We start from the raw sequence: 8,574 nt of genomic DNA on the forward strand, positions 1-8,574 counted from the left end.
TCATAATCATATGTTAATTATCTTCAGCTAAGGGATCGCACAACGATGTCGCCCCATCATGGGGCAAAATGAAACATTGTCCATCACCTAACAGATATCACACAATTAACGTTCACCCTCGTCGGAGGGCTCATAATCAAATGTCAAACACATCGCTCATACAACTGCCTTCATCAGAGGGCTCATACCATACGTTAATTATCTTCAGCAAAAGGATTGCACAACAATGTCTCCCCATCACAGGACTCAAACGAAACATTGTCTATCTCTGATAGATATCACACAATTAACGTTCAACCTCGTCGGAGAGCTCATAATCAAACGTCATCCACATCGCTCATACAGCCGCCTTCATCGGAGGGCTTATTCCATACATTAATTCTTTTCAGCAAAGGGATCACACAACGATGTCGTCCCATCACAGGGCTCAAAAGAAACGTTGTCCATCCTCTGACAAATATCACACAATTACTGTTCACCCTCGTTGTAGGGTTCATACCATACGTTAATTATCTGCAGCAAAGAGATCGTACAAATATGTTGCCCTCATCATTGGGCTCAAACGAAATGCTGTCCATCCTCTGACAGATATCACACAATGAACATTCATATGCAAGCATGGCTATCCTCAATCAAGGATTTCACACAAACCATGCCTCCTTTCTCATAAGGGTCATCAGGAAACACAAGAACGGCTTATCCTATCACTAAGGTATCACACAACCATGCCAGGGTTATTGCATAATTCCCGCACCAATGTCTATTCATCATAACATCTCCTTTTCTCTTCTCAGAATGAAACTTCGTAACTCTCCTGGAATGTTTCTCTCTTTTGGGGGTAGTATCTGTTTTCTCCTTTTTTTGGGGTAGGCTCCTCACCCCATTCCTCCTATCTCCGGCAGGATCTGACGGTTCGAGTAGCAATCTCATCAGACTACCAGATGGGTTTTATGCCAAAAAGAGACAATATATTCTGTGGTTCTATATTATTTCATCAAATAAATGTCATGTCAACTTTACCAAGCTTGAAAGTCTTTCTGATAAATCTATAATATGTGAACACCACATATTTCCAAATTGCGTTGCAATACGTTGTGGTGATGAAAGTAAATCTGTTGCACAACATTTTAAAGACTGTTTTCATTCTGTTTGCTGTCTTTTATTTTGATATTAAACACGTTATTGTTTATGGTCAAGGGGGTGATATTGATATGTGTCGTAAATCTAGATAAAAATGTTTTATATTCTTCTTAGATACATTGTTTCCAAGAGGAATGAATCAAGAAATATGTTTGGTGTGTTCTGTTGACTTTTTGTTTATGAACTTATGACTTTGTGTATGTTGTTGTAATTAATATGTGTTTGTAATTAAGTTTTCTTAAATGTTGTTTAAAGCCCTTCTTGATAAAGGCCCTGTGGGCGGACAAAACTTCATGGAAGCTGAAACCAAATAAAAATAAAGCTCAGTTTTCATTTAAAGAGTGAATGCTGAACCTTTTTGAAATGTGGTGGGATGAGGTGAACAGTGGGTGATGGGGGGTGCTGTTAACCATAATTTTGAGCATGTGAATTTCATCATCAGCATAAATTCATGCACAAACAAATGTCTCTTTTCTACACATTGACATCAGTGAAGGACCTAAGGATCTGATTTGAGTTTTAAAAAAGGCAACAAGTGTGTGCAGCTTCAAGAGAGCAAACATACATCTGTGTTGGTCTTGATTTACATCGTTTTTTTCTATATTATTTTCTTCTTCAGATAATTTTTTCAGTATTGTCTTCTCAAGTTAGAGATAAGGAGTCATCTCCATTTCAAGGTCTCCAACATCACAGGATGATGTTGTGAAGCAGTAATTGTTGCTGTAGTCTGCTAGCTTTTTTTTTAGCATCACTTATCTATCTGTTTTCAGCTTTTAATCTTTAATATCTGCCATTTTTCAGCGTGCATCGGTTTTCCTTCCGCATTATTCTCTTATCACGATTCAACTGCGTGCATTTTACAGCACGTACCCGTTTTCTCCTCTGTGTTACATGGATTATTACATCGATCTCAAAGCACTGCTGATCAAGAACAACCATAACAACAAACAATTGCATGAGGGATTCACATCGATCTCAAACCCTTGCTGCTCGGGTACAACAACAAACAATTGCGGTAAGTCATGGCATCCGCTCATTGCTTCCTGCATTGCATGTCATGTTTACTATAGCTTCTTCCATTAGCAGTGAGGGATTTACATGTGATAAATGTAAGGAATTAGTCAGGCTGACGGAGAAGGTTAATGAGTTAGAGACATGCATCCGAACGCTAGTGGAGGTCAGTGAGAAAGAGAAGCCGGTAGATACTGTTTCGGATGCAGGTAGTACAGTGAGCAACACACACACTTTGGTTCCATCTGTAGAGTCCCCGCAACAGGGCATTTGGGTGACGTCTCTGCTGCATACTTGCTCAGCAAATCAACACCACTCTCCCATTCCTGTTAGGGTTTCCAATAGATTCTCCCCACTCAGTGATGCAACCACTGAGAATCATGTTGAAAGAGCCCTGGTTATTGGTGACTCTATTTTAAGGAATGTGGAAATAGAGACTCCAGACACTATTTTTAAATGCATTTCAGGGGCTCGGGCATCTGACATCAGATCAAATTTACAAGTGCTGGCTAATGCTAAACGTAGATTTTCTAAAATTGTTATTCATGTCGGCATTAACGATGTCCGGCTTCGCCAGTCAGAGATCACTAGAGATAATGTTAATGAGGTGTGTGAACTTGCAAAAACGATGTCAGACACTGTAATATGATCTGGCCCCCTCCCTGCTCATCATGGTGATGAGGTTTATAATAGATTAGTATCACTGAACGGCTGGATGTCTGAGTGGTGTCCAGAGAATAGCATAGGATTATTAGACAATTGGAAGAGTTTTTGGGGTAGGCCTGACGTACTAAAGAGAGACGGACTCCATCCCTCCAGGGAAGGTGCCTCTTGCCTCTGTAGTAATTTAGCTCATAGTCTTAATAGTATTTGACTAACTGGGGCCCAGGTCAGGACGCAGACAAACTGGCTAATCCAAACATCTGCTAGCTGCTTTGAGACGTCACACAGGTCACATAAACTACAACACATAGAGACTGTATCACCTAGATATCATATAGAGACTGTGTCTGTTCCCCGAACTACCAAACACTAACCCCTCACTAAATCATTTAGAAAAAATGTAAGGTCAAAAAAACAAAAACAAAAAACAATTAAAGATAAACATCATATAAATATAGGGCTACTAAACATTAGATCTCTTTCTAGCAAAGCGCTAATTGTAAATGAAATGATTACAGATCATAGTTTGGATGTGCTCTGTTTGACTGAAATCTGTCTTAAACCGGATGAATATATTTGTTTAAATGAATCTACTCCCCCAGGTTATTGTTATAAACATGAGCCTCTTCTGAAGGGTTGAGGAGGAGGTGTTGCTACAATTTGTAGTGAAGTTTTTGGTGCTACTCAGAGCACAGGACATACACCGATCAGCCACAACATTAAAGCCACCTGCCCAATATTGTGTAGGTCCCCCTCATGCCACCAAAAAAAGCCCCATCCCGCACCTCAGAACAGCATTCAGAGATGATATTCTTCTCATCGCAATTGTACAGAGTGGTTATCTGAGTTACTGTAGACTTTATCAGTTCAAACCAGTCTGGCCATTCTCTGTTGACCTCTCTCATCAACAAGGTGTTTCCGTCCACAGAACTGCCACTCACTGGATGTTTTTTGTTTTTGGCACCATTCTGAATAAATTCTAGAGACTGTTGTGTGTGAAAATCCCAGAAATACTCAAACCCGCCCATCTGGCACCAACAATCATCCATCAGAGAACAATATCTAATCAGCCAATCGTGTGGCAGCATTGCAGTGCATAAAATCAAGATACGGGTCAGGAGCTTCAGTTAATGTTCACATCAACCATCAGAATGGGGAAAAATGTGATCTCAGTGATTTGGAGCGTGGCATGATTGTTGGTGCCAGGCGGGCTGGTTTGAGTATTTCTGGGATATTTACACAGAATGGTGCCAAAAACACAGGGTTTCTAAACACAATTTAATTATTTAATTTAATTACACAATTTACAGTCACATTTAATCAAACTACACAATGATGACTCTAAGACTTTATAGATATTAGTTTTATTTTCTGTTAATGCATGCTTTTCTGTAAAGCTGCTTTGAAACGATGTGTGTTGTGAAAGACGCTATACAAATAAAAATGACGACTAATTCTTCATTGTCTTTGCTTGCTATAATAACACTTGTTGTACACTTATGCTGTTCAGACAAAGTTAGACTGAGCATTGAGAAAGACACAATTATTCAATAAACTGCTCATTTTAACCATCACTTTGTCTTCTGCCTTCTGCCTTCTGCTATATCCCCTGCTGACTGAAGAGTTAACATATCAAGCTGCAGACTGGTTTTGAATATGAGACAAAACTCTGATATTAGGATACCTTCTGATGGAGAGAGAGAGGTCTAGTAAAGTGACTGGATCTGACACCACTGAGTTACAAAATATATTACAACATTTCCCAGTCTCCTTCCTATATACTGTTTTGTATCCACCAATTGTATTGACTTACTGTTTGGACGACTACCGTCTGGGCTTTGGTCTCTCATGATTTCTATAAACAGAAAAAAAAAAAACACACACAAGATTTTATGAGTATTAACTCCATTATTATTCAGATTTATTAGAGGAAGTTAATTATTAGTGTGACAGAACACATCATAGTGTTGATTGATGATACACAGATCAGCTTTTAGGGAAATATTGTCATGCAACATTCATGTTCAGCTCTCAGTTTGGTGAAATGACAAATTTTACAGCATGTTCTAAAAATCAGAGCATTGAATGTCTCAGATTCACAAATGCACTTCAGCTTTACAAACCAAGACAAAACAACGAAAAGATCAAAATAATTTGTTCATGTTTGTTCATGCTGTTCAATACCAAATTACGTACTTCTGTTGGTTTGGTATAAAAAAAATAGGCCAACGTAACTGGCATAAATCATAATTTGCTTTAGTTTACAAACCTGATATTATCTGTGTCTTAAATGGTTTATTATTATAGATGTTGCTGCATACTGTCAGTATTGTTTTTACTAATTGGCAGTGTGCAGTACATTATTATTCCATTCCAAACATACCAAAACTCACACTATAAATGTATGTTAATGTATAGTGTATTGTGAAAAGTGCTCAACACATAAAATTGGCTTGACTTATAGCCTTAAATAACCCTTGCACGGTGTCCATTTGTGAGTCACACTCGTGGTGTTCGCGGGTCAAAAATGACCCGAAAATACATGTGTGATATTTTACTTTTTTTTAAAGATATGTGAAAACTAAAGTAAAAAAACTCTATATGGGGCGGGGGTCTCTATAAGCCAATGTTGTAACAAATGTAATTTCTACATATTATCATAAGTAATGCATTAGATAATATATCTAGACATTATTTAAAAAATAAAAATAATAATAAAAAAATAATAATATTATTTGTCAAATTGTGGCAATTTTTCTAAACTACTTGTGTTGAAGAGTCAGATTTTACAATGATGCTCCAATTTGCGGTCAAACATCACCATGCTGTTACAGTCAAATCTGATGGTGCTACATAGAAAAGACAAGAGTAATTATTGTGTTCAGTCATTTATTTCAAACATTATTCCAGGGGTCAGACTTTGACCTGTATGGTATGTCTGGTGTATACAGAGACCAGTTTATCTACACCTGTGAGGTCCAAATGTCCTCATCAGTAAAAAAATAAATCTCATAAATTGGTCAGATGATGTTGATCTTCAAATGTAGTGATGTGTACATGTTTGTGTGAAGGTTAGGGTTAGGTTTAGGAGTAGAGATTGAAAATAGAACATATTATTAGTCAATGAGAGATCACTAATAGAGTCAAACAAACCTGTATGTGTGTGTGGGTGTGTGTGTGCGCTTTCTGCATTGTGGATGTTTTATTGATTTTTATTTGATAAAAACAGATTTGTGTGTGTGTGTGTGTTCAGAAAGATAGTGGAGGAAAAGTCACCAAAAGTACCATTATAGTAGGGTTCAACAGGGCTAAAGACACAAATTAGGATTTTCTGGTCACAAAGTGTATCAAGATTGAAATACAATTGTATTTTATAACTGTAAAATAATAATGGAGGAGCAACATAATTTGTATGAAAAGAAGTTACTTAAGTTGTTTTGATTAAAATTCATAAAAAAATAAACTGGTGAGAGGGGTAAAAGGCCCCTAGCAGTTGATATTGTAAAAATATAAGGACAATAGTTATAGTGCAAAATTTGTCAGCTTGTGCAAATACTTTTTGAGACAGTGAGAAGTTTTTTTGAGTAACAAATTAAAATAATGCTTATTCAAAATAACCACTTCAGAAAAGGTTCCTGCTGATTTCCTGTTAGTTTCAATCACATTTGCCATTTTATAACATCTCAAGTCAAATGATAATCAAATGAATCTCTATTGCAGTTGTACTCAATTGGCGGACTACAGTCCAGATCCGGACCGAAGGACAATTAAATCCGGATCGAGCTCTGAAGCTTTGTGCTAGTTATCTGACACCTGGCTAAGTGATTATGTAAGTATATGTGTATTCGCTTGCGGAGCGGGAATGAAGCACATTTAGCACTACTCACTTTATTCCCGCTCTGTGCACGTTGCCTCTATCCGTTATAGACATGAGGCGCCGCATAAAGCCTAATTTACTGTATGTAGAGTTGCAGGTGTGGTTATTTTAACAACAGTAGCGGAGACACCTCTACAGATACTGGCATCTTTCACTTAAACACACTGCAGAAAACAGAAAAAAAAGAAAAAAATTAAAAATTAAAGTGAAACTATCTTCATCTGTCTGATATGTGATTCATCCGGTTCAGCTAAGCCAGGTTTGTGTCAGGACAAGTTAACGTGCCGTCTTAAGACTTAATAATGTTTTTTTCCATCTAAATTTAGCTTCATTAATGAGCATGTTACGAGCAGGCCTGGCTCCAGCTCTAAGATGTAAGGTGGGCCATAGGACCCGCCGGGTCGGCCGAACAGTTGGAGGGCTGGGTGTAGATGTAGTTCTCAAGGTGGGCCAAGTTCATGATTGGGTGGGCCAGGCCCCCCTGTGGAGCCGGGCCTGGTTACGAGCCTTTCATAATAAACAGATTTTTGTTCTAATTTTGTGAAAATTCAGCAGAGATGTCATCATGGCAAGGAAAGCCTATTTATCCTTAAATTAATCAAACAGATATTTAACTCTTCATTGTTATGTAAATTGTTTGTTGTTAGTAGATTCTCACTTTAAGGAAAATATAAAAATGGTCCATTCAGACTTTTACATTTTTATACATTTTCTCTAAGGGGACACCCCTGAACCCCCAGTATTTTATCTGTCAAATGGTCTCCTATGTCCCATAGGTATAGATTCTGAATGTAAAAATATTTCAACAAAACTGGACTGCTGTCATTCAGCTTCAAAACAAACTGTTGATCTTTTAATATTCACATCCAAGTGCCCTCGACTGAAGAAGTCTTGATGAAATATTTTAATCTTTTGGTAGAAAAGATCTCAGAGACCCCACTAGCGGTCCCTGGGCCCCCAGTGTCCTCATCAGGATTTTTTTGGGATTTTTTTTTTAAAAAAGTACTATTGCTGTCAAAATGTCAAGTTATAAAAACTATTAAAAAAAGATACATAATTTCCTAGCCATATAACTACTGACACCATGTAAGCTACATATTATTGTCCGGACCGTTGCTGGGAAGGAAATGTAGAGACCGGACCTCTTGGAACTTGAATTGAACACCCCTGCTCTATTGTGATTGGGTCAGTCAATGTTGAAAATGTTTCATAACAAATCGAAAGAAAAACAATTTATGTAATAAGGGCCCCCTGCAACTGGTAATTTTACCCCAAATACTTTCCTTTCATATATTGGATCACCTTGAACAAAACTGAAAATGATAAAGAAGTATTTTGTCTCAATGAATGTGATAATTTCATGGATTCTAATTAGCTACATAAATGTGCAACATTTGAAAAATCTATAAACATTTTTTTATTATTATTAAAATTGACTCAAAATCACCCATTAGTCACCACACAAAATAACTGTTTAAAGTATGATTTTGTGGAAGAAACACTTAACTCGGCTAAACATGAGATTTACTTTTTAATTTTTATATCATTATGTTCTTACCCAGACGCTGCGCCATCTCCGCCTTTGTTTTCTAAATCGAAAGAGAAAGTTTCCTTGACAGAAAAAAAGAGAAACTCACAGGTGCATTGAAATGCATATAACATTTTATCAGTTGTTTTATTGTATCGTCAGAGCTCAGTTAAATTATTTACCCCATGTCAAAGATCAATGTTTTAAAATATCAACATAATCTCGTGACGTGATTACACATTCTATGTTGAATGTAAAGATTCAATAAATAATCTGTGGTGTGCATTGATAGTTGTGATGTAGTCCAGCAGAGGGCAGTCCTGAGCTCACCTGAGGAGGCGTTTTTACAGCTTTT

At 37.3% G+C, this 8,574-nt stretch overlaps 1 protein-coding gene across 1 annotated transcript in view; it reads right to left on the reverse strand.

Annotated features, from left to right (window-relative positions):
- The window catches only part of LOC127451273 (GTPase IMAP family member 8-like), a 33,789-nt gene extending 25,491 nt beyond the window's left edge, over positions 1-8,298 (reverse strand). Inside the window, exons 1-2 of the mRNA XM_051715833.1 lie at positions 8,250-8,298; positions 4,628-4,669 (exon numbers count right to left, since the gene is read on the reverse strand). The gene's annotated coding sequence lies outside the window, so the exon portion shown is untranslated. The remainder of the gene's footprint in view (positions 1-4,627; positions 4,670-8,249) is intronic.
- Between the last annotated feature and the right edge of the window lie 276 nt (positions 8,299-8,574).

Source organism: Myxocyprinus asiaticus, chromosome 14 (assembly GCF_019703515.2).
Source record: "Myxocyprinus asiaticus isolate MX2 ecotype Aquarium Trade chromosome 14, UBuf_Myxa_2, whole genome shotgun sequence".
NCBI lineage: Eukaryota > Metazoa > Chordata > Actinopteri > Cypriniformes > Catostomidae > Myxocyprinus > Myxocyprinus asiaticus.